Raw genomic sequence first — 22774 nt, forward strand, 5'->3', positions numbered from 1 at the left:
AAACTCAATACACAAAATGTGATTAAATTAATGACTTTTTTTTTGGAGGGGGGGTGGGAGAACCGTGGTGCTGTTTCTGTTAATAAGGCCGGCTCGAAGTTCATGTGCACTTGTGCAGAGTTCCATTGGCCGCCAAGAAGTGCCAATGGGATGGTGGATGAATTGGTAGACAAGGGGTGGTATGAAGCCGAAATATGGGGAACATTCATAGTTTTATTGGTTATTGGGGTTATATGTAGTACTGTGGTCTTTTGAGCAGTGTTTATTCTTAGAATTTGAGTTTGTACTTCTTATGCCCCTCTTATGTATTTCTGATCTTCCATGAACAAAGTTGTTACTTGATGAAATGAAGAAAAAGGGTTGGTGAGAATATGACTTGTGTCTCAAGAGATCACAACCATGTTCTATTTATAATAGAAGGGAGAAGGAACAAATTACAAGTATACCCTTAGGGCGACACATACTTACCAATATACCCAATATACACTTAAACCCAAATTACAACACCTCCCCCTCAAGTTGGTGCTTAGATGTCACACATGCCCAACTTGCACAAAATAAAATGAAAAACCTTACTACTAAGCTCTTTAGTAAAGACATCTGCCAATTGATCAGTGGACTGAACAGATGGGATACATTTCTCCTTGATCAAGCTTCTCCTTGATGAAGTGACGGTCTATCTCCACATGCTTCGTCTTGTCGTGCTGAACTGGATTATGGGCAATACTAATAGCAGACTTGCTATTACAGTATGGTGTCATGGGAGAATTGGAACTAATACCGAGGTCTTGAAGAGGACCCTTAAGCCATAACAACTCACATATGCCATGTGCCATGGCACGGAGCTCTGCCTTTGCACTTGATCGAGCAACCACAGCTTGTTTCTTACTACGTTAGGTCACCAGGTTACCTCCTACATAGGAACGATAGCCAGATGTGGATCTTCGACCATCTGGGGAACCTGCCCAATCAACATCTATGAAGGCCTCTATACGCATGTAATTGTGAGAAAAAGGATCCCTTTACTTGGAGCAGACTTCAAGTACCTTAGAATACGATTCATAGGGTCTAGGTGAGAGTTGAATATGGCTCATGCATATACCGACTCACCAAGCTTACAACATCAATAATGTTTGGTCGAGTATGTGAGAGATATATCAATCTCCCAACTAGCCATTGGTATCCTCCTTTGTCAACAGGCTCACCATCCTTGCACTTCAGATGTGTGTTTGCTTCAAGAGGAGTATCAACAGGATGACAGCCAAGCATCCCAATCTCAGATAAGAGATCCAAGATATATATCCTTTGGGAGAGGAAGATACCACTAGAAGAGCGAGCAACTTCAATACCTAGGAAGTACCGTAGTTGCCTTAAGTCTTTAATCTCAAACTCCTGTCCCAAAAAAACTTTCAATCTAGTAATTTCAGCTGAGTCGCTTCTAGTGATGACAATGTCATCAACGTAAACTATGAGGATTGTAATGTGAGCACCAGATCTCTTAATGAATAAGGTCTGATCAGCATTACTTTGAGTGTACCCGGCTGTGATCATAGCCTTATGGAAACGACCGAACCATGCTCTAGGTGACTGCTTCAACCCATATAATGCACACTTCAGTTTGCAAACTTTCCCGTAGGTTTCTTTACCTGTGAATCCATGGTGGACTTCCATATATACCTCTTCTTCAAGCTCGCCATGTAGGAAGGCATTTTTAACATAAAGTTGTTGTAGTTCCCATCCCGAGTTAATAACATATGAAAGGATGACTGGAACACTGTTCAGCTTTGCAACTGGTGCAAATGTCTCTTGATAGTCAATCCCATAAGTTTGGGTAAACCCCTTAGCAACAAGTCTGGCTTTATATCGATCCCTTGTTCCATCAGCTCTCTGTTTCATTCTGTACACCCATTTGCGACCCACTGGTCCCTTGCCAGGGGGAAGGGAGATAAGATCTCGTGTGTCATTCTTTCTTAGGGCCCTCATCTCCTCTATCGTAGCATCTTTCCATCTCAAATCTGCCATTGCAACCTGCCAAGACTAGGGAATAGAAATAGAAAACAAGGAAGATACAAATGCTCGATAGGAAGGTGAGAGAGAATCATGACATATTATTAAAATAGGATGTTGAGTACAACTCCTAGTTCCTTTCTGGATAGTAATAGGTAAATTCAAATGATATACATCACGAGAAGGAAGAGGATTACCGAGTTCAAGGGAAATAGGATGTCCTGGATCTGAGGAACGCGGTTGGCAAGGTAGTGTAGTAGTATTGGTGATATATGCCGAATCCTTCCGAGAACAAGACCGAGACTGAGAGAATACCTGCAATGGTCTAGTACTATGTTCACCATCAGTATTTGGCTGCTCCCCCTAAACAGGGTTCACATCAAGCTCAGGAAGAGACAAAGAAGGGCTGTCGGGAGGAACAACAAGCGGCACAGTGTCACTAAAACACTCCCCCTGAAGAGGTGCCGTGGAAGAGTAGTAGGCAGCGGGCTTGTGAAACACGATATCCATAGAGATCAAAAGACGATGGGAAGGCGGATGATAACATTTATAGCCCTTCTGAGTAGCGGAGTAGCCAACAAAGATGCATTGGAGCTCCCGAGGATCAAGTTTGCCAACAAGGCGACGATTGCGTGTAAAACACACACAACCAAAAATCCACGGAGGAAGAGTAAAGGCTGAATTGTACTGAAGAACATCCTAAAGGGTATGGGAACCCAACATGCGAGAAGGCAGGCGGTTGATTAGGTAAGTAGCAGTAAGGACAGCATCGCTCCCGTAATGTTTGGGGACATGCATTTCAAACATCAAGGCATGTGCAACCTCCAATAGGTGGCAGTTTTTACGTTCCGCAACACCATTCTGGGCTGGAGTATCCACACAACTTATCCGATGAATGATGCTAGTAGAAGCAAGATTAGACTGAAAAGAGTCCTCACAATATTCCTGACCATTATCACTGTGGAAAACTTTAACTATAGCATTAAACTGTGTTTTAATCATGCTATGGAAAAGTTGAAAATTGAAACAGATCACATTTATGATGCATCAAATAAATCTTAGTACGAGAATGACAATCAATAAAAATCACAAACCAACAATAACCAAAAATAGATGAACAATGGGAAGGACCCCAAATATTAGAGTGAATGAGAGTAAAAAGAGCAATACTTATCTTATTAGAAAGAGGATACACAACACGAGTTTGCTTGGCAAAAACACAAGCATCACAAAAAAAGTCTTTAGGGTTATATTTTCGAAAAAGATGCAGACAAACAAAAGATAAAGTCCTAATAGGAGGATGGCCCAAACGCCGATACTATCGATGCAACTCCGATAGAGCGGAAGCAGAAGCAGACGAATCCAACTGATGAGCATGAGGGTTAAGAGCTGAAGCTGCGGGGTGGCTGTCCTCAAGCAGATATAAACCACCCCTCAATCTACCACTGCCAATCGTTGTCCCCGTCACCAAGTCCTGGAACACACAACAAGAGGGAAAAAAGGTGACCTTACAATTTAAGTCTTGAGTAATACTACTAATAGAAAGAAGATTGGTAGAAAAGTTAGAAACATGGAGAACAGAAGATAAAGATAGAGAGGGAGAGCAAGGGATAGATCCTTTTCCGGAGACTGAGGAAAGAGACCCATCAATAACTTGAACATATTCCTTACTTGAACCAGGATAAAAAGTGGAAAACTGACCAGAGGAACCAATTATATGATCCGTGACCTCAGAGTTAATAATCCAACAAGGGAGAATAGAGGAAGCACAATGGCCAACAAAGGAAATACCTGAGTGCACAAAGTTGGAAGCAAAAGAAGTCGATCCAGAGGCAGCCGGAGACGATGCGGATGAGGAGCAGAGGAAGTGGGTTCTAGTCTAGACATCAACCGACGGAGAGTAGACATCTCATCCTGAGAGAACTAGCCCTCAGTAGGTGCAACAGGAGTCGCCTCAGTGTGGTGAGCATGAGCAGGATCCTAACCATAACACCCATGACCACGACTACGTCCACGTGTAGTGGTGATGGGATAGTCGTGTAACTTCGAAAAAAACTCCTTTGTGTGGCGTTCCTTCCCACAGTACTCACATTTCACAGGATCACTGTTAGATGAAGAACAATCAGAAGAGTGACTAGAATCTCCCCGAAATTAAGTACCACAACCAGAACCAGTGTAGAGGACAGATCTCTCCTAGGGAGCCGGCTGAAGTATAGTTGTACGTCGACTCTTCTCAAGCTGAACAAGAGCATAAGACTGCTTCGAGGTGGGAAAAGGGTCCAGATTGCTGGGATCGAATGTGATCATACTCCACATTCAGGACCAGCCAAAAAGTCATAAACACGAATCATATCTTCACGTTTCTTGAAACCAGCAACATCAATTGAGCAGGTAGCCTGGAAGGTCTCATAGAATTCAAGTTCCTGCAACATGCTGTGCAACTCAGAATAGTGCTGGGACGGAGACATCTCCTTCTGATTGGTGCTATGAATCCTCTTGCGCAGCTCATAGACCTGAGCTACGTTCCAACCTTGGAATAAGTCTCCTTTGGAGCCTTCCAAATCTTCTCAGCAAAATTCAAGAGAAGATAACCACGAGCAATAGTCGGGTGCATAGAGTTGATCAGGAATGACATTACAAGGGAGTCATCCGAGATCCACTTCTGCAATGAAGGACCAGCAGTCTTAGGCTTAGCAATATAGCCCAAAAGATACCCAATGAGCCCGTGACAAGCAGTAGAAAGAAAGAAAGCAAGAGTGAGACCACATCAAATAGTTGCTCCCATCCAACCTGATGGAGCTAACAGGGAATGTGGTAACCTCACTATGGGGGCTGCGACTCAGTGTCATATCGATAAGCTTTGTGTAGCAGAGATGAGGATGTTAAGATGGATGTGTGGAAAAACAAGGAAGGATAAAGTACGGAATGAACATATAAGAGCGGAATTGGGAGTTGGCCCGATCAATGACAAGTTCCGAGAGAGGCGTTTAAGGTGGTATGGTCATATCCAATAGAGGCCTAGGGACGCCCCCGTAAGGAGGCGTGATATGATCCTGATTGAAGGAGCTAAAAGAGCTAGGGTAGACCTAAAATGACCATAGGAGAAGTGGTGAGGAAGGACATGCATAGTCTAGATTTTGTACCAAGTATGACCTCGGAAAGAGCCTATTGGAGGGCAAGGATCCATGTCGCAGACCCCAGTTAGCTGAGATTCTCCAAACATGTTGGGTTGTGCGTCTTGCCTCTTTCTATCTTACATCATTCATTTTTCGATTTATTTCCCCTCTTTCATTTATCTTTTTTCCTTTTTCATTTGTCATCTCTTTCCCCATCCCTCTTTTCCCATCTTTTCTTTCCCCTTTGTTTTCTCTACTTTGTTTTGTTTGGATCCATGTAGTCGACCCCATTAAGTTGGGATAAGGATGAGTTTGTTGTTGTTGTATACAGCAGTGTATGGCATACACATAACATTACCAACCTAGGTACAAAACCAAATTACCATTTTGGGTATTTTTTTTGTACAACTAAAGGTTCCAATATGTTTACTAGTGCTTAATTAGGGTTGCCTGGAGTTTTAGGCTAAAATATGACCATTTGAGCATTGAAATGGCCAAACGGAAAGATCAGCCAATAATACAGAGTTTTGGTCAAATTTCGGTTAAAAACCCAAAATTTCGAACCTTATTCCCATCCTGATCACATTGTTGGGTAGGTTGGACCCACTGGATAAAGCAAACAAATCAATCACTTGAAAAGATAAAAGATCCTTTTTATTGGGGTGGGGGGAAGGTTAAACAATGTTGCAATTTGGGTTTAAGGGTATTTTGGGCATACTTGTAAGTATGAGTCGCCCTAAGGGCATACTTATAATTTGGACTTTTTCCTTTCTATTTTAAATAGAACATGGATGTGCTCTCTTAAGATACAAGTAATTATTCTCTCCAACCCCTTTTTCTCCATTTCATCATGGTATTAGAGAGGGCACCATTCCTGCCCTAGACCATGCCACCACCACCACCGCCACAATGACCTAGCACCACCTAACGCCAATGCCGCCAGTCACCGCCATCTTTCCTTCCATGTCTTTTTCTTCTTGGTCCACCCCAAATCACCACCTCTCCTTTTTTCTTCGCGATAACACCATCTCCATCACCGCCTCCTCTCTCCTCCTTTTTTTCTCGCTAGCACCACCTTCATCATTGCCTTCTCTCTCCTTTTCTTTTTCTTTTCGGTAGTACCACCTCCATCATCGGCCTCTCTCTTGTTCTTCTTTCCTCGGTTCCAATCAAGGTTCTAAGATTCGGGTCTCAGTGGCATCTCGGCCAAGCCAGAAACCAAGTCGAGCCGAGATGCCACCGAGACCCAATCAAAGGTATTTTTGACTCGGACCCCCAACTCGGTGGGTTTTACACATTTTGGGTCTGAAACTTGGTATCCAGCCTATTTCAAGCCGTTTAAACACAATGGCATGTCCAGATTTGCCAAAAAACAAGTCCAAATATGAGTTTTACTTTGGACCATAGGTTGGTAGGTGACGAGTCGTACTAAAAGTCTAAAACAACCTACTCTACATATAATTTAGTAAAACTTAGCAAATTAGCAATCAAAACATTCTAATTAGTACATATCAATCAAAACATTCAAATAAAAAGTACATTACATCAATGTTCACTGAATTTGTTACATAAAATATGATTGAACAACTAATTCATCCCCATATTGATCCATAAAGAATTCCCATGTCATGGAATTGTTGTAGTGTTGCACATAATGTGACACAGATGCCATATAAGTCTTCTGATCAATATATACCAATCTGCCTATCTTAGGGTATATGGGAGGCTGTTGGTATGAGGTGTAAGATCCACTGCTACTGTCATATTGAGTTTGAGGCATGTATGGCTGGTTAGGGACTGGGAATATGTACCCAAAACCTGACCCAGAGGTTTGACTGTCATACTCAACTGCTGATTGCCCATACTGACCATAGGTACTATAATCAGAACCGGTGCTCTCCTGGCCATAGTCATAGCCATGATGATGCTGAGATGATTGGCATGATTGATGCTCAGTAGTAGTATCTATACTCATGCTTTCGAAACTTGCAAGCATGGTGTTCATACTGCTGTCATCATCCTGAGCATCTAACTGATGTGAGTGTTGGCGACCCTTCTTTCTTTTGTATGTTTTAGGGTGGCCACCATGGTCTTGATCTTGAGTGGTATGCGTAAACTGAGACTCACCGGTGAAACGCACTGGGTCCCCCTGCGTTTCCACCTCATACTGGTACTGCTCGCGCATCCCCTCATGATGATTATCATAATAACCACCACTCGGCATGCCACGACGACCACCACCACCACCACCATCACCATCACCACCATCACCATCACCATCATCACCAACTAGGGGTGTCAATAAAGCCCGGCTGGCCCGAACCCGCCCGAACCAGCCCTGAGCCCGGCCCGGGCCCGACCCTGATTTTTTGACCCTGAGGGCGGGTTTGGGTTTAGTTATAGTCTGACCCTGGCAGGGTCGGGTCGGGTCAGGGTTTAGATCCTGGGCCTAGCCCGGCCCGGCCCGACCCGACCCTGTATTAATTATAGGTATATAATATTATATATATATATATATATATATATATATATATATATATATATATTATATACTTAATATAAGTATTTTCTTGACAAAAAAAAAAAAACAGAAGAGAATTGTACATAGATAACTACTAGCTTTGTCATCATCATGAAGTGGGAACCCATAAAAAGAGTAGATCATCTACTATTTTGATCAGGACCATAAAAAGAGTCACTGACATGATTGTTATTTAGTTGTAGCCCCTATAAGCTTCCAGGCCTATTAAGGGGACATCGTTACAATTGTAGAGAGAGAGTTTATACACACGCCATTTTTTTCAACATATTTATTAGCTGTCCCATAAGTTGAGATCCTATGTTACAAAAACATGTTCTAATGAGACACGTGGACGGTGCCATAAATCAGGACCAACCCGACCCGGCCCGACCCGACCCTGGCAGGGTCGGGTCAGGGTTGAGAGTTTCTTGACCCTGACAGGGTCGGGTCAGGGTCAGGGTCAGGGTTAAGGCCTCTAGGGTCGGGTCAGGGTTTAGGCAGGCCCGGCCCAACCCGACCCATTGACACCCCTATCACCAACACCATTGTCATCACCACCACCATCATCATCATCAGCAGGACTTCCTACAACAGGCTCAAAAGGTTTCGGTGACTCTGCATGTGCACGCCCCTCTTGCGACAACATATAATCCTCAACATCAGTGCCGGTTACAGAAGCAATGGTGGGGTCGGGCCTACCCCCAGGCTGATCCATATCAGGTATACCACGATCCCTCACCCACTGGAATAGGGGATCCTCATCGTCATCAGAGTCCTCTTGGAAAATGTTAGACAGTTCAATGGGTTCTTTATCATTGGCCTCAATTCCTTCACGTATGTGCCTCATCCTTAATCTCATATTGTAGTGCACATACACAAGCTGCTCCAGTCGTTCACTACCCAACCTGTTCCGCCTCTTTGAATGTATCAATAAGAATGTACTCCAATTGCGCTCACATCCGGAGGATGAACAAGTTTGTAAGAGCACTCTCACTGCTACCTTCCTCAGGTTGGGTGAACTTGTACCAATAAAGCACCCACCAGTCAGCTGCATTACATATATAGAATAGTAAGAATATGTAAATTATAAAGAGATAAAATTATAATTCATAAATGTAAATATGTAATATCATGCCACCTACCAGGGTCTGACTTTTGTCTACCCTCCACTGCAGCTTGTCGACCGAAACTTGCTGAGGCCTCTCTAAAGTATTTGATCTATTTTCAATTTGAGGAATTAGTATTTCCTATTTAATAATTACATTCATAAACTAACTACCAAAGTCCCATACTCTCATCTCATCATTGCAAGCAGATTGTGTCTTTGGATTGAGCTCTAATTTCGCAGTAACAGTTTGAACTGCCTCTAACAATTCTATGTCTAGCCCAAGATCATGGGAGTAGTGATACTTTGGATTCAAATAGTATGCTGGTAAAGTAGACACCACAAATATGATTTGTTAGTGACTTTACTGACTTGATGGCTTTGGGTTTTGAATATGTAAGTGTAAAAAAGTTATAACATTTAAAGTGTAAAGTATGTTGAACTCACCAGCTTTATGCAATGGATGACTCAAGTGCTTCTCCCACCGCTCATCAATGATGTTAGTGTAGGACTTTGCACTTTGAGGTATAGCAGCTCTGACCATTTCCTTCATTTGTTGGATGGCAGCATAAATGTGGGCCAAGGTAGGCTTCTTCTCTGTATTAACCATCCTCGCATCGCCACCATCGGCTCTAATATGGAAACCACTTTCCCAAGTCCTTCCAAAATCCATCACTGCAATGGTCTTGTCTTGCCTTTGCATCTTCTCGACTTAGAACCTGCCAACCAAACCATTTATCACTTCCAAACATAGACCTCGGACCTATCGCCTTAGTCTGAAAGCTCTTCAATGCAATGTAATTGGTGGCAAATCGAGTGACACCAGGCCTTACTAAATCTCCATTGCATTTCTCCCTTAACAAGGCTAAAGCATAAGAATGGTTGTACACAAAAGTTGTCACTTGTCTTGCCCTATTTACCACACCTGCCACCAAAGTCTTTTTCCTTATGTCCTTCAGTATTAAATCAATAGAATGGGCTACACATGGGATCCAAAAGAGCCGGATCCTCTTACTCTTCTTATTCATCAACTTCTCTCCAGCCTTTTTAAAGCTGGAACCGTTATCCGTCACAATTTGGATAACGTTCCTTGGTCCTACCTCCTCCACCACTTGCTTCAACTCCTTATACAAGTATGATGCTTCCTTTACATTGTTTGATGCATCAATGGACTTCAAGAATACAGTCTTTCCATTGCAACTCACCATGAAATTTATGATGCATAGTCTAGTAGGTCCAGTCCATCCATCAGCCATAAGAGTAACCCCATATGTCTCCCACAATGGCTTCAAACTATCAATGTAATCTTTCAGCTCCTGTACCTCCTGAGGCAAATATACATTTTATAATTCATGTGGTGAAGGTCCCTTCCATCCTGCACCAGCCCTCCCTGCAGCATCAAGGAATGCATTATAGTATGTTCATTGTGCTACATTGGCTGGAATGCCATGGTAAAACATGAACTTGCTGAAGGCTTTTCGTGCTTCCTCTTGTTTACCAACAAATACTTGCGGGATGGTTGACTGGTAGGCATCTTGTTGCCTAAAAGTTGTGGGATCCTGCTCAAAAATTTTGGGTCTGGAGCTTGTACTCGTGGTCGGGTTTGTGGTCGTGGTATATCTCTTGTCCCAGTGCTTTTCCTCCTCTCATCTTCTTGCACTGGTGCAACTGAGCCAGATCCACCAGCTCCTCTTGCTTGCTCGCTCGCTCATATGCTCTTATATTCTCAAAATGAAAACTTTGTCTACTCTTAGCCAAAGTCTGCTGGTAAATTCTCCATTCAGCCTCTGATTGAAACTCACCAGGTGGAGGCCCAATGTCAGTACCATCTCCGTCACGGACCTCTACACCAGTCCTCTCTAGTACTGCGTCATCAAACTTTTGTTGCATTCTTTCCTTCTCAGCTTTCTTTAATCTTCCTCCTTTCAAGTGTTGTGCCATTGCCACTTTCACTTGGATAGGAACATTTGGGCATGATGCAACATCCTTGCCTGTACCAGACAAGTGTTGCTTTAACCTAGTGGCTCCTCCAGATAGCAACTTCCCACAATAATTGCATTTGGACTTCTTTTTGTCTGCGGACATGGGGACTCCATGTTGCAATGCCATATCAGACATTGTGTACAAAATGTCTTATATTTTACACTGTTACATAAAAAAGCATGTATTAATAACCATGGATCACTTAAAGTAAGGTATTCAAGATTTAAAGTATGCTATTCATAACTCTTAAACGTAATGTCAAGCAACCAGAACTATGAAATAACTATCTCTTATTTATCCCCTAACCCTAGTATTTATTTCTTAATTAAAAATAATATTTTGAATTTTTTTTTTAAAATATTTATGCCTTAATGTATAAGAAAAATATAATGTAATGATGTATTTGACACCATTTCAAGTTGAATATTATGTACATTTGTTGTACATAATTTTCCATAAGTAACAAGTATTTTTCCTTAATATTATGTATAAATTTTTAATTTTTCTAATATATATTTATTAAATCTGAAAAATAAAATAATTTTTTTAATGGGTGAAAAAAAAAAAATTAATCCATGGGGCTGTAGAGCATCCCAAGTTGTTTAACATATATCAAATTCATTTTCAAACAATCACTATTCATCCTATTTTTTTCATTTTTTTTCTTCAAATAAATCATTTATTTTTCCAGAAATTATAATAAAAATTTTAATAACTGAAAAATAAATCCGACTCCATCAAGTGATAGATCGGGCAAAGATGTTTAACATGTATCAAAACCACATGAATCTAACAAGTATTACACAAAGTTTTTTGAAAAAAATATATTTGAGAAAAATTAGAAAATGCCTTTGAAATCCTACAAATAGGTGATGATTTGGAGTTGAATCTTCACTTTACCACTTGAATCTCCCTTCAAACATCATAATCCACCAAAGATTTGAGAGAAATAGGAAGAAATTTGTGAGAGAGAGCTCTTAGAGTGTTTTTCTCTAAACTTTAGAGAGCTTTGGACAAAACTCGAGATTTTCCGAGTTCTGTCCATTGCTCTCTTTTAAAAAAATGGGCATATGGGTCATGAAAACTGGGTAAAAAATCATATAACCCGATACCGATATCTCGGTATCTCGGGCCTACCGAGATATCCGAGATACCCGAAATATCGCGAAATATGACCGAAATATTGCATTTTTTCTACAATATTTCGGGGGTCCATCTCGGGGGGTATTTGGCCATATCTAGGCCTGAAACTTCATGGACAACCTTATTTAAGCTTAATAAACACATTTAAACCATAAAATTGTAAAAATGTGAATTCAAATTGGTGTTTTGGGCTTGCACCCTTAATTGACATACGGTCGCCGACCCTAATGTATAAATAGTTAAATACACATAGATTAGACAGTTAATATTTAATAATAGTATTTAACTTCATCACATATCAAGTTAAAGCCAATACACATTGATGAGTACTATGATTCTCATAAACTCCATAATATTCAATAACTCGCTTAAAGCCTTAAAGGCAATACACTAAGTGTCAAAGTCAGTAAGTCACAAGACTCACAACTCACAAGTTCATAGATCAATGAAATCACAACTTAAGTTACAAATTACAAGTGCTAAACTGCTAATAGTAGTTGTTGTGCCTCCCTAGATTAATCCCACTCATGCCTTGCTGGAGTCGACGTCCATTGCTCTTTGTTTGAAGGACATATGTGGACCACGGTATAGAATCGGAGAAGAAACGAGTGTAGTCATCCACAAGTGTCACGTAAATGGAATCATCAACATACTGTAGGTAATCTATCCTAGGATATAAGCTAAGGTTACCAATCGATCCAAATCCGTGAAGAAGATGATCCACCGTGATATGATGTTGGCGCCGCAAGAGGCGATGGCATTGGCTGCATGTATGGTGGTGAGGTTGGTAGCTAGGTCCGCTAGGGTATGCAAAGATGTTATCTACAAAAGATGATCCAAGATGTCCCCGGACTGGTGTAGTCATAGTCCCCTACCCCACTAAATCGCCCATATGATGATGATCCATATCCATATCCACCATAAGGTTGTGATGCACCATAATCCGATGCCAATGGAGTGGTATGTGCGTCAAAAGATGGGGCACGTCAATGTCCAGTCGGTCCATAGATCGGCCATTGGTGTCTAACATATATTTAATTCATTACCATCTAAGTCATATTACCCCTAATTATTTCCTATTTTAATTGTAGGAAAATGAATTTTTAAAACCAGAAAATAAAAAATAAAAAAAAACACATGGAAAAAAAATTTCGACACTGTGAGGCTATAGATCGGCCTCCGGTGTCTAACATAAATTAATATCATCACCATCCAACAAAATTTGTACATAGTCTTTTCAAAAAAATAGTTTTAGAGAAATAGAATTTACCTTAAATAGTGGAAAAAGGCTTGGATGATGAGCTTAGATGACCCTCCGATGAGTTTACCGGCGAAAATCCGACAACAATGTGCTTGAACAATGGCTAGAGTGTTGGATGAGAGCTTGGAAGAGTGGAAGAATAGGCAAAAGACTGAAATTCCTTAGTAAATGCAGCTCTCAGTCGAAATATGGACCGAAATCTGCGAAATATTGTATTAAAGCCCCCCTTCACATGACACTTTAAGCCAAAATACCATATTTCGTCGATGTCTCGTGAGATATTGAGATATCGTCGATATCTCACGAGATATTGACGAAATATGGTATTTTTTCATTTCGACCTGATTTCGCATCTCGGTAAGCTCGAGATATACGAAATTAAGCGATATTTCGGATATCGCGAGATTTTGAACCATGACAGAAACTACTGCTGCTCCTGCTGCTCCATCCTCTGACACTGGTCTCAATGGTCTTACTTCAGAGGAACTCCTAGCCTTCTGTCGCATGCTCAAGGCTTCATCAACACCCTTGGCTGCACTTGCTGCCTCTTCTGGTTCTCACTTTGCCTTAGGTATTCCAGTCGGTCGTCATTGTGCATCGGCTGTTACCAGTCCCTGGATTATAGACCCCGGTGCAACTGACCACATGACTGGTTCCTCCCATATTTTTCACCAGTATTCTTCCTCTTCTGGGAACGACACAGTTCGAGTAGCTAATGGTTCCCTTTCCCCTATCTTTGGAAAAGGATCATTAAATTCTGTTTTGCATGTTCCTTCATTCTCTACTAATCTTCTTTCAATTAGTAGTCTTACTAAACAATTAAACTGCAAAATAACCTTTTTTTCTTCTCATTGTGTCATATAGGATCTGGTGACAGAGACAACGGTTGGGGGTGGTAAGGTACATGGTGGTCTCTACTTACTCGACACGGGTCAACCTTTACTTCTGATAGAATAATTGGCTGGCTTGTCAATATGATAGCCCCCATACGATTTATTTATAATAGCTATGAAGAAAGTTCCAGAATAGGAACAATTACAATAATGCCCTTAGGCAGAAACTAAAATAGAGAAAAGCCCCATGGGTCGATCTTATAACATGGTCGACCCATGTTACATTAATACCCATATTTCGACAGTCCCTCTCAAGTTGGTGCATAGATGTCAGTCATGCCCAACTTGCACACTAGAGGTTGAAAAGCTTTTCCACTTAACCCTTTGGTAAACACATCTGGCAACTGCTCCCCAAATTGAAGGAACACAAACAGTCCCATTATCCAGATTCTCTTTGATAAAATTACGATCAATTTCTATGTGTTTCGTCCGATCATGTTGAACTGGATTATGGGCAATACTTATTGTTGATTTACTGTCGTAGTAATGTCGCATTGGTAGAGTGATAGGAATATTCAAATCTAGCAACAAGGTTTTGAGCCATAACAGCTCACAAATTCCAAGAGCCATAGCTCTAAATTCAGCCTCTGCACTAGAACGGGCGACCACTGTTTGCTTCTTGCTGCACCACGTAACACAATTTCCACCCACAAATGTACAGTAACCTGTGGTGGATTTACGATTATGAGAACCAACCCAGTCTGAGTCAGTGTAGGCCTCAAGGCGCAGATGGTCATGAGGAGACAATAAAACCCCTTTACCAGGGGCTGACTTCAAGTATCTCAAAATTCTGAATACGGCCTTCAGATGAGACGAATGAGGATCATGCATAAATTGACTAATGAGACTCACAGCATAGGCAATGTCAGGCCTAGTGTGAGAGAGATAAATTAGTCGCCCTACTAACCTTTGATATCTCCCCATGTCAACTGGTTCACCATCATTGCTCCAAAAAAGAGTATTGGCCTCAATAGGAGTATCCGCAGGAGAACATCCCAACATGCCTGTTTCTGAAAGAAGATCTAGAGTATACTTGCGTTGAGATAAGGAGAGTCCCTTAGAGGAATGGGCCACTTCAATTCCAAGAAAGTAACGAAGTATTCCCAGATCCTTGATCTCAAATTCCTTGGCCAAATAGATCTTTAATTTGGAAATTTCAGCAGAGTTATTTCCAGTTACAACTATATCATCCACATAAACAATGAGGAGAGTAATAATGCTACCCATCTTTTTGATGAACGAAGTATGATCTTGCTATATTTATAACCAAATGTCACCATTGCCTTCTGAAACGGGCTAACCATGCACGAGGTGATTGTTTCAGACCATACAATGCCCGCTTGAGTTTATAAACCTTGCCTTGAGTTGCAACAGATGAAAATCCAGGTGGCACATCCATATAAACTTCCTCCTCCAATTCATCAGGGAGGAAGGCATTTTGTAACATCTAGCTGCTGTATACTCCATGCAAGGTTCACAGCACAAGAAAGAATGACTCTGATGGTGTTCATCTTGGCAACAGACGCAAAAGTCAACAAGTAATCTATCCTATATGTTTGGGTAAAGCTGCGAGCAACTAATCTTGCTTTAAAGCAGTCAACTATTCCATCAGCTTTCTGTTTAACCACAAAGACCCATTTGCAACCAACGGTCCTTTTTTGTGGTGGAAGTGTGACAAGGTCCCAAGTACCACTCTTCTTAAGAGCTTGCATTTCTTCAACCATAGCCCCTTTCCACCTAGCATCTGCAAATGCCTTCTGCCAAGTCTGTGGTATAGAAACAGAAGATAAAGAGGAAACAAAAGCATGAAAGGAGGGAGACAAAGACTCATACGAAACAACCTAAGAAATTGGGTGTTGCGTACAAGATCTATTTCCCTTCCTAAGAGCAATGGGTAAGTCAAGTGACGGATCAGAAATAATAGCAGGTTCAGAAATAACAGGAGAAGGATTCAAAGGAGAAGGATCCAAAGGATTAGAAATATTACCTGAGAAAGTCTTATCGTGTCCTGGATCAGAGGACAACTCTTGGTCTAGTGGAGATGCAGTGGTGGGTTGTCTTTGCCCTTTTTTCTTCCGATAATATTGCTGTAAATCCTTCTTTGACTGAACCTGCTGCTCCCCCTGGACACCACCATCTAGAGGTACGTGATAAGCATTAGTGGGCTCATGAAGGAGAGGAATGGTAATCGGCACAACTTCTAGAGTAGATAGAGACTCCTCCTGAAGAGGTGCTGATGAGGAATAAAAGGCCACAACCTCATGAAAAACATCCATGGAAACAAAAATGCGACGGGATGAGGGATGGTAACATTTATTACCTTTTTGAGTTGGAGAATATCCAATGAAAATGCAGCGGAGACCACGAGGATCAAGGTTAACATGAGCATAGTGATTGCGAACAAAACAAATGCACCTGAAAATTTTGGGAGGAATGATATAAGAAGAAGACCCCTTTAAAAGATCATGAGGAGACTTATAGTCAAGGACCTGAGAGGGCATTCGATTGATAAGATAAGCGGCTGTTAGAACAGCCTCTCCCCAAAAATGAGAAGGAACATTCATTTCAAACATAATAGCACGAGTTACATCAAGGAGATGTCTATTTTTGCGTTCAGCCACTCCATTTTGGGGTGGAGTGTCAACGCAACTAGTTTGGTGAATGATACCTTGAGTAGCAAGAAAGATTTGAAAGGCCCCATCTAAATATTCACGACCATTGTCACTCCGAAGGGTTTGAATGGTCGCCTGAAACTGTGTGTGAACCATGCTATGGAAACTTTAAAACAAGAAAACACTTCATTTTTGTGCCTCATTAAATAAACCCAAGTGGTGCGTGTGTGACAATCAATAAATGTATAAACCACCTAAAACCAGAAATAGATGAGGTGCGTGAGGGACCCCATACATCAGAATGAATCATGGAAAAATGTTTGGAACATCTTTTATTTGAACTAGAATAAATAGTATGAGTTTGTTTAGCAAAAACACAAGCCTCACATAATAAAGTTTGAGGATTACAATGCTGAAGTAAACCAGGAAAATTTTTAGCTATGGTTCCTAAAGGGGGATGTCCCAACCGGCGATGCTAACGATGTATCTCAGATAAATGACTGTCAGCGGAAGTAGCGTTATGAGCCTGTCCAGATATTGCAGCAGTATTAGAGGTAAGATCATCGTCTAGCAAATAAAGTCCACCATGCATTCTACCAGTTCCAATTGTTCTCCCAGTCCCCAAGTCCTGAAAGACACAATGGGATGGGTAAAAAACAGCTTTATAATTGAGATCAGATGTCAAACTACTGATAGAAAAAGCAGATTAGAGGCTAACTTTGGTACATGCAAGACAGAGGACAAGGATAAAGACGGGGAACAATGGATGGCTCCCTTCCCTGATACAGAAGAGAGGGAACAATTGGCAATTTTAATTCTATCCTTACCGGAAGAAGGAAAATAACAAAAAAATAAATTGGATGTACCAGTCATGTGATTAGTGGCTCTGGAATCGATTATCCAAGGATGGGATAATGCCGAGGCACAATGACCACTAAAAGAAATACCTGGTTTGGAGAAAACAAGGTTGGATTCAGAACAGGGAACCATAGTCGGGGTAGAGGCAGAGGCAGATGTTGGTGTGAGAGACCCAAGGTTGGTCATCATACGACGAAATACAGCAAGTTCCTCTGCAAAAAGTGTGGTATTAGGTGGTGGTGCTTCAGCAATCTCTGTAAGATTGGCCTGGCCACGACCACCACCATGACCACGGCCTTGGCCATGGCCACGACCCCCACTAGATGTATCAGATGGCCTACCATGTAATTTCCAGCAGTAATCAACCGGGTGACGATCCTTCCCACAATGAGTACACTTTAGAGGTTCCTTTTCAGATGAGGAACGTGTACCAGTATTAGAGGATCCACCTCCAGAATTAGATAATAAAGTTGATCGTTCTGGTTGAGATGGTGGTAACATAGTGGTCCAACGAATATCCTCCAATTGAATCATAGAATATACTTGTTCCTAAGTAGGAAAAGGAGAACGACTCAATACATGAGATCGGAGTTGATCATATTCCACATTGAGTCCAGTCAAAAAAGTTTACACTCTGAATTTGTCCTCCCTTCTCTGAAATTTAGTACCATCTGCAGAACATTCAGCCTGAAAATCATCATAAAAGTCTAGCTCTTGCCACAAGCTACGGAGCTCAGAATAATACTACGACAAAGTAAGGTCTCCTTGTTCGGTTGCATGGATTTTTCTTTAGGTATCGTAAACCTGAGCATCATTCCCGACCTAGGAATAAGCATCTTGTGCAGCTTTCCAGATCTTAGCGGCTGAATCAAGTAATAAATATCCATGGGCAATAGATGGAGTCATCGAACTGATAAGAAAGGACATGACAAGAGAATTACTAGAACTCTACTTATCCTGTAATGGACCAGCATCAGTTGGTTTGACTGAAGTACCTTACATAAATCCCTTATATGCCTTATAGCCCCTTGAATCGATGGAGAGAAAACATGATCTGGACCATAGTAAATAGTTTATACCATCGAGCTTCACTTTGCTGGCAGGAAAAGAGGGATACTCATGATTGTGGCTGTGGTGGCTGCAGGTACAGTAGTTGCTGTAGATATTTCTGAATCACCCATGATAAATAAGGTTCAAAAAACTTTGATAAAAAAATTGATCTGCAGAAAAACTGTTATTCTCGATCTTCACAAGGAGATTGTAAATCTCAATTTTTTCAAAAAAATTGCAGAAACTCTGAATCCCAGAAGCTGCACATAAATAAGGATCTCCTATTGTAAAGAGATCATAAATAGGATTGAGAAAAAGGGAGGTAAAAGTAAGGGCAGATACTAGATCATATTTGATCACCTCCAAGTATCGCCCTACCAAAAACGATAGGAACTGAGAAAAAAAAACTTACGGCTGTAAGAGAGGGCTAAGGCTTAGTTGTGGCTAGAAGAGGAAAAATCGATCAAGGAGAGATCGATTTTGAGTAGAAGGAGAAGAAGAGAATAAAAGAGAAGGAGAATCGATCTAGGGATTTGGGAATTATTCCTTAGGTATCGTGTTTGGCTTTGATACCATGATGGGATAATTGGCTGGCTTGTCAATATGACGACCCCCATGCGATTTATTTATAATAGCTATGAAGAAAGTTCCAGAATAGGAACAATAACAATAATGCCCTTAGGCAGAAACTAAAATAGAGAAAAGCCCCATGGGTCGACCCATGTTACATTAATACCCATATTTCGACAACTTCCATTGACTCCATCTCCAGTTCATCAGTTACATTCAGCCACATCACCTGATCTTCACCTATGGCATTGTCGACTTGGGCATCCTCCTCTTCGAACTTTAGCCTTTTTATTTCCTCAGTTAGTCAAAGGTTGTAAAAAGGATGAGTTTTTATGTGAGGTTTGTGTTTTGGCCAAACAGACTCGTTCTAGTTATTCTTCCACTAATAAAAGAATACGTCGCCTTTTGCTTTAGTTCATACGGATGTTTGGGGACCTTCTCGTTGTGTTTCAATATCTGGTTCTAGATGGTTTGTTTCCTTTATAGACTGTTATACTCGTACTACCTGGGTATACATGATGCAACACAAGAGTGAAGTTTTTCACTGTTTTCAGCTCTTCCACCATTTGGTTCAGACCCAATTCAATGCATCTCTGAAAATTTTGCGAACTGATAATGGCAGAGAGTACATGGAGGGGCAATTCCAAACGTATCTAGCTGAAAATGGGATAATTCATCAAACAAGCTGTGTTGACACTCCTGCTCAGAATGGAGTGGTTAAAGGAAGAATCGTCACCTTTTGGAGGTTGCTCGGGCCATCATGTTTGCACGGCAAGTCCCTACCCAATATTGGAGTGATGCTATTCTCATCGCTGCCTACCTCATCAACCGCATGTCTACTCTAGTCCTTGCTGGCCGTGCTCCTGTTGACATTCTACCAAGTTCTTCCTCTTTTGTGGTGCCACCAAAAATATTTAGCTGTGTCTGTTATGCTCGCAATCATCTTCCTCATGGCAAGCTTAATCCTCGTAGCATTTGGTGTATTTTTTTAGGCTACCCAGCTACTCAAAAGGGATACCAGTGTTATCACCCTCCCACTAGGCGAACTCTGGTGACTATGGACGTTGTCTTCCATAAATCCTTGGCTTATTATTCTCAGCCACCTTTTCAGGGGGAGCATGTTCCAGTTATCCTTGAAGATGTGTTTGAAGATGTGCCTGCTGTCCAGGGGGAGCCGACATCCACTTTAGTTCCTGCTTAAGGGGAGCGTAGACCTGTGAGTCAGATTCCTGTTGATACAGTCTATACCCGAAATCGAAAGCAGCAACAAGAGCATGTTGAGACTACCACCCCTACCATACCTCTTCCTCAGTCGCCAGAACTTGATCCAGAGACTGCTCCACCTCTTGGTAAGGATCCTTCTCTTGATCTTCCTATTGCTGTTCGTAAAGGCATTAGGTCTTGTACCCAACATCCCACCTCTCATGTTGTTTCATATGACTCCTTATCTCCTTCATATCGCAGTTTTGTATCTTCTCTGTCCTCTATTTCTATTCCACAGAAGTGGCAGGAGGCAATTGCAGATCTAAAATGGAAAGCAGCCATAATTGAGGAAATAAAAGCCTTATCCAAAGATGAGACATGGGAGCTAGTGGTTCTTCCTTCGGGTAAGAAACCAGTTTGCTGTAAATGGGTATTTGTTGTCAAGCAGAAGGTGGATGGATCAGTTGATAGATACAAGGCCAGACTTGTCACTAAGGGGTTTGCTCAAACCTATGGGATCGACTACCAGGAAACCTTTGCCCCAGTTGCAAAGTTGAATGTTGTCCGAGTCCTGTTATCATATGCTGTTAATCTGGGCTGGGACTTGCACCAATTAGATGTGAAAATGCCTTTCTTCATTGGGAGTTGGAAGAAGTCTATATGTAGATTCGTCCAGGTTTTTCTTCTAAAAAAACTTATGGGAAGGTTTGCAGACTGAAGCGCGCATTGTATGGGCTGAAGCAGTCTCCTCGAGCTTGGTTTGGGAGATTCCATAGAGCTATGATCTCTGTAGGGTACAAACAGAGCAATGCTGACCACACATTGTTCATCAAGCGTCGCGGAGATAAGATCACTCTTCTTATTGTCTATGTCGACGACATAGTTGTGACTGGTAATAATGCTAATGAAGTTTCTAAACTGAAACTTTTCTTGGGATGAGAATTTGAAATAAAGGATCTTGGACAGCTAAGGTATTTCCTTGGGATTGAAATTGCTCGTTCTTCCAAAGGCATATTTCTCTCCCAAAGGAAGTATGTTCTGGACCTGGTTTCAGAGACTAGTTTGTTGGGTTGTCGTCCTTGTGATACTCCTTTTGAAGCCAATACTCGTCTGCAAGAGAAAGATGGTACTCCTGTTGATAAGGGCCGCTATCAACGGTTGGTGGGAAAATTGATTTATCACTCTCACACAAGACCAGACATTGCATTTGCGGTAAGCCTTGTCAGTCAGTTCATGCATGATCCCTACTCCAACCATATGGATGCTGTTCTTCGTATTCTCCACTACTTGAAGTCAGCTTCAGGAAAAGGAATTCTCTTGTCCCCGCATTATCATCTTCGTATTGAAACTTACATAGATGCAGACTGGGGTGGTAATCCTGATCGAAAATCTACTTCAGGGTATTGCACGTTTGTTGGAGGTAATCTTGTCACATGGCGTAGTTAAAAACATAATGAAGTGGCAAGATCCAGTGCTGAAGCAGAGTTCCGTGTTGTAGCTCAAGGAATATGTGATTTATGAATCTGTGAGTTATTGTGGCTTCAAAGTCTACTCCAAGATCTTAGTGGTTCTGTTCATCGTCCAATGGTGTTGTACTGTGACAACAAAGCAGCAATCAGCATTGCCCATAATCCAGTACAACATGACCGTACCAAGCATGTGGAGATTGACAGACACTTCATCAAGGAAAAGTTGGAAAGTGGACAGATTTGTATACCTTTTGTGAAGTCAAGTGATCAACTTGCTGATGTCTTCACTAAAGGATTGAGTTGAAAGATGTTTCATCTTAATTTGGTCAAGTTGGGCATGTGTGGTATCTATACATCAACTTAAGGGGGAGTGTTGAGTAGTCAAACCCGAAAGGGTATATTTATCTTTTATATTCTTAAGTTGTTTAGTCGGCTATGTGGATTTTAGTCCCACATCGCCTATATGTAATTCTGTCCTCTCTTTTCAATATTATAAATAGAAGGGCTTGAGGTGATCATTACTCACTCAAGCATTACATCCCATCGTGTTCTGTCAACAGTGGTGCATGTCAAGTGTTACAAGTAGTCAAGTACAAGTGTACAATCAAGGTTAAAACACCCCCTACAAAACCACTCCTCCAACTCTATGTTAGTACCACATAGAGTTTCGGGAGGGCTCGAAACCTTGGGTAAAAAAAGGTATACTTCTAAGTTTGAATCTTATACAAATCTTGTTCAAATGTGGAAATCCTCATTGTAGATGCATAGTAGTTGTTCCCAACACTTTGTTTTCCATACGATGTGATGCTTATTTTGCATTTCTACGTACATTTGAACCTGCAGGTACCTTTCTTATTTGTTTTGTAGGCGCCTTTTTCTTTTTAAACTGTGATGCTTGAGTTTTCTGTTTTAAGCATTGCTTTTAGAATTGAACTTTCTAATATGATCCTGCTTCGCAAAACATTGCTCTTTAACATTTGTTG

At 41.3% G+C, this 22774-nt stretch overlaps 1 protein-coding gene across 1 annotated transcript in view; it reads left to right on the forward strand.

Moving 5' to 3' along the window:
* Window positions 1-22774, forward strand: part of LOC122642017 (nuclear pore complex protein NUP214) — a 100096-nt gene that overhangs the window by 52482 nt on the left and 24840 nt on the right. The window lies entirely within an intron of this gene.

The sequence above is a fragment of the Telopea speciosissima genome, chromosome 10 (genome assembly GCF_018873765.1).
Source record: "Telopea speciosissima isolate NSW1024214 ecotype Mountain lineage chromosome 10, Tspe_v1, whole genome shotgun sequence".
In the NCBI taxonomy this organism is placed as follows: domain Eukaryota; kingdom Viridiplantae; phylum Streptophyta; class Magnoliopsida; order Proteales; family Proteaceae; genus Telopea; species Telopea speciosissima.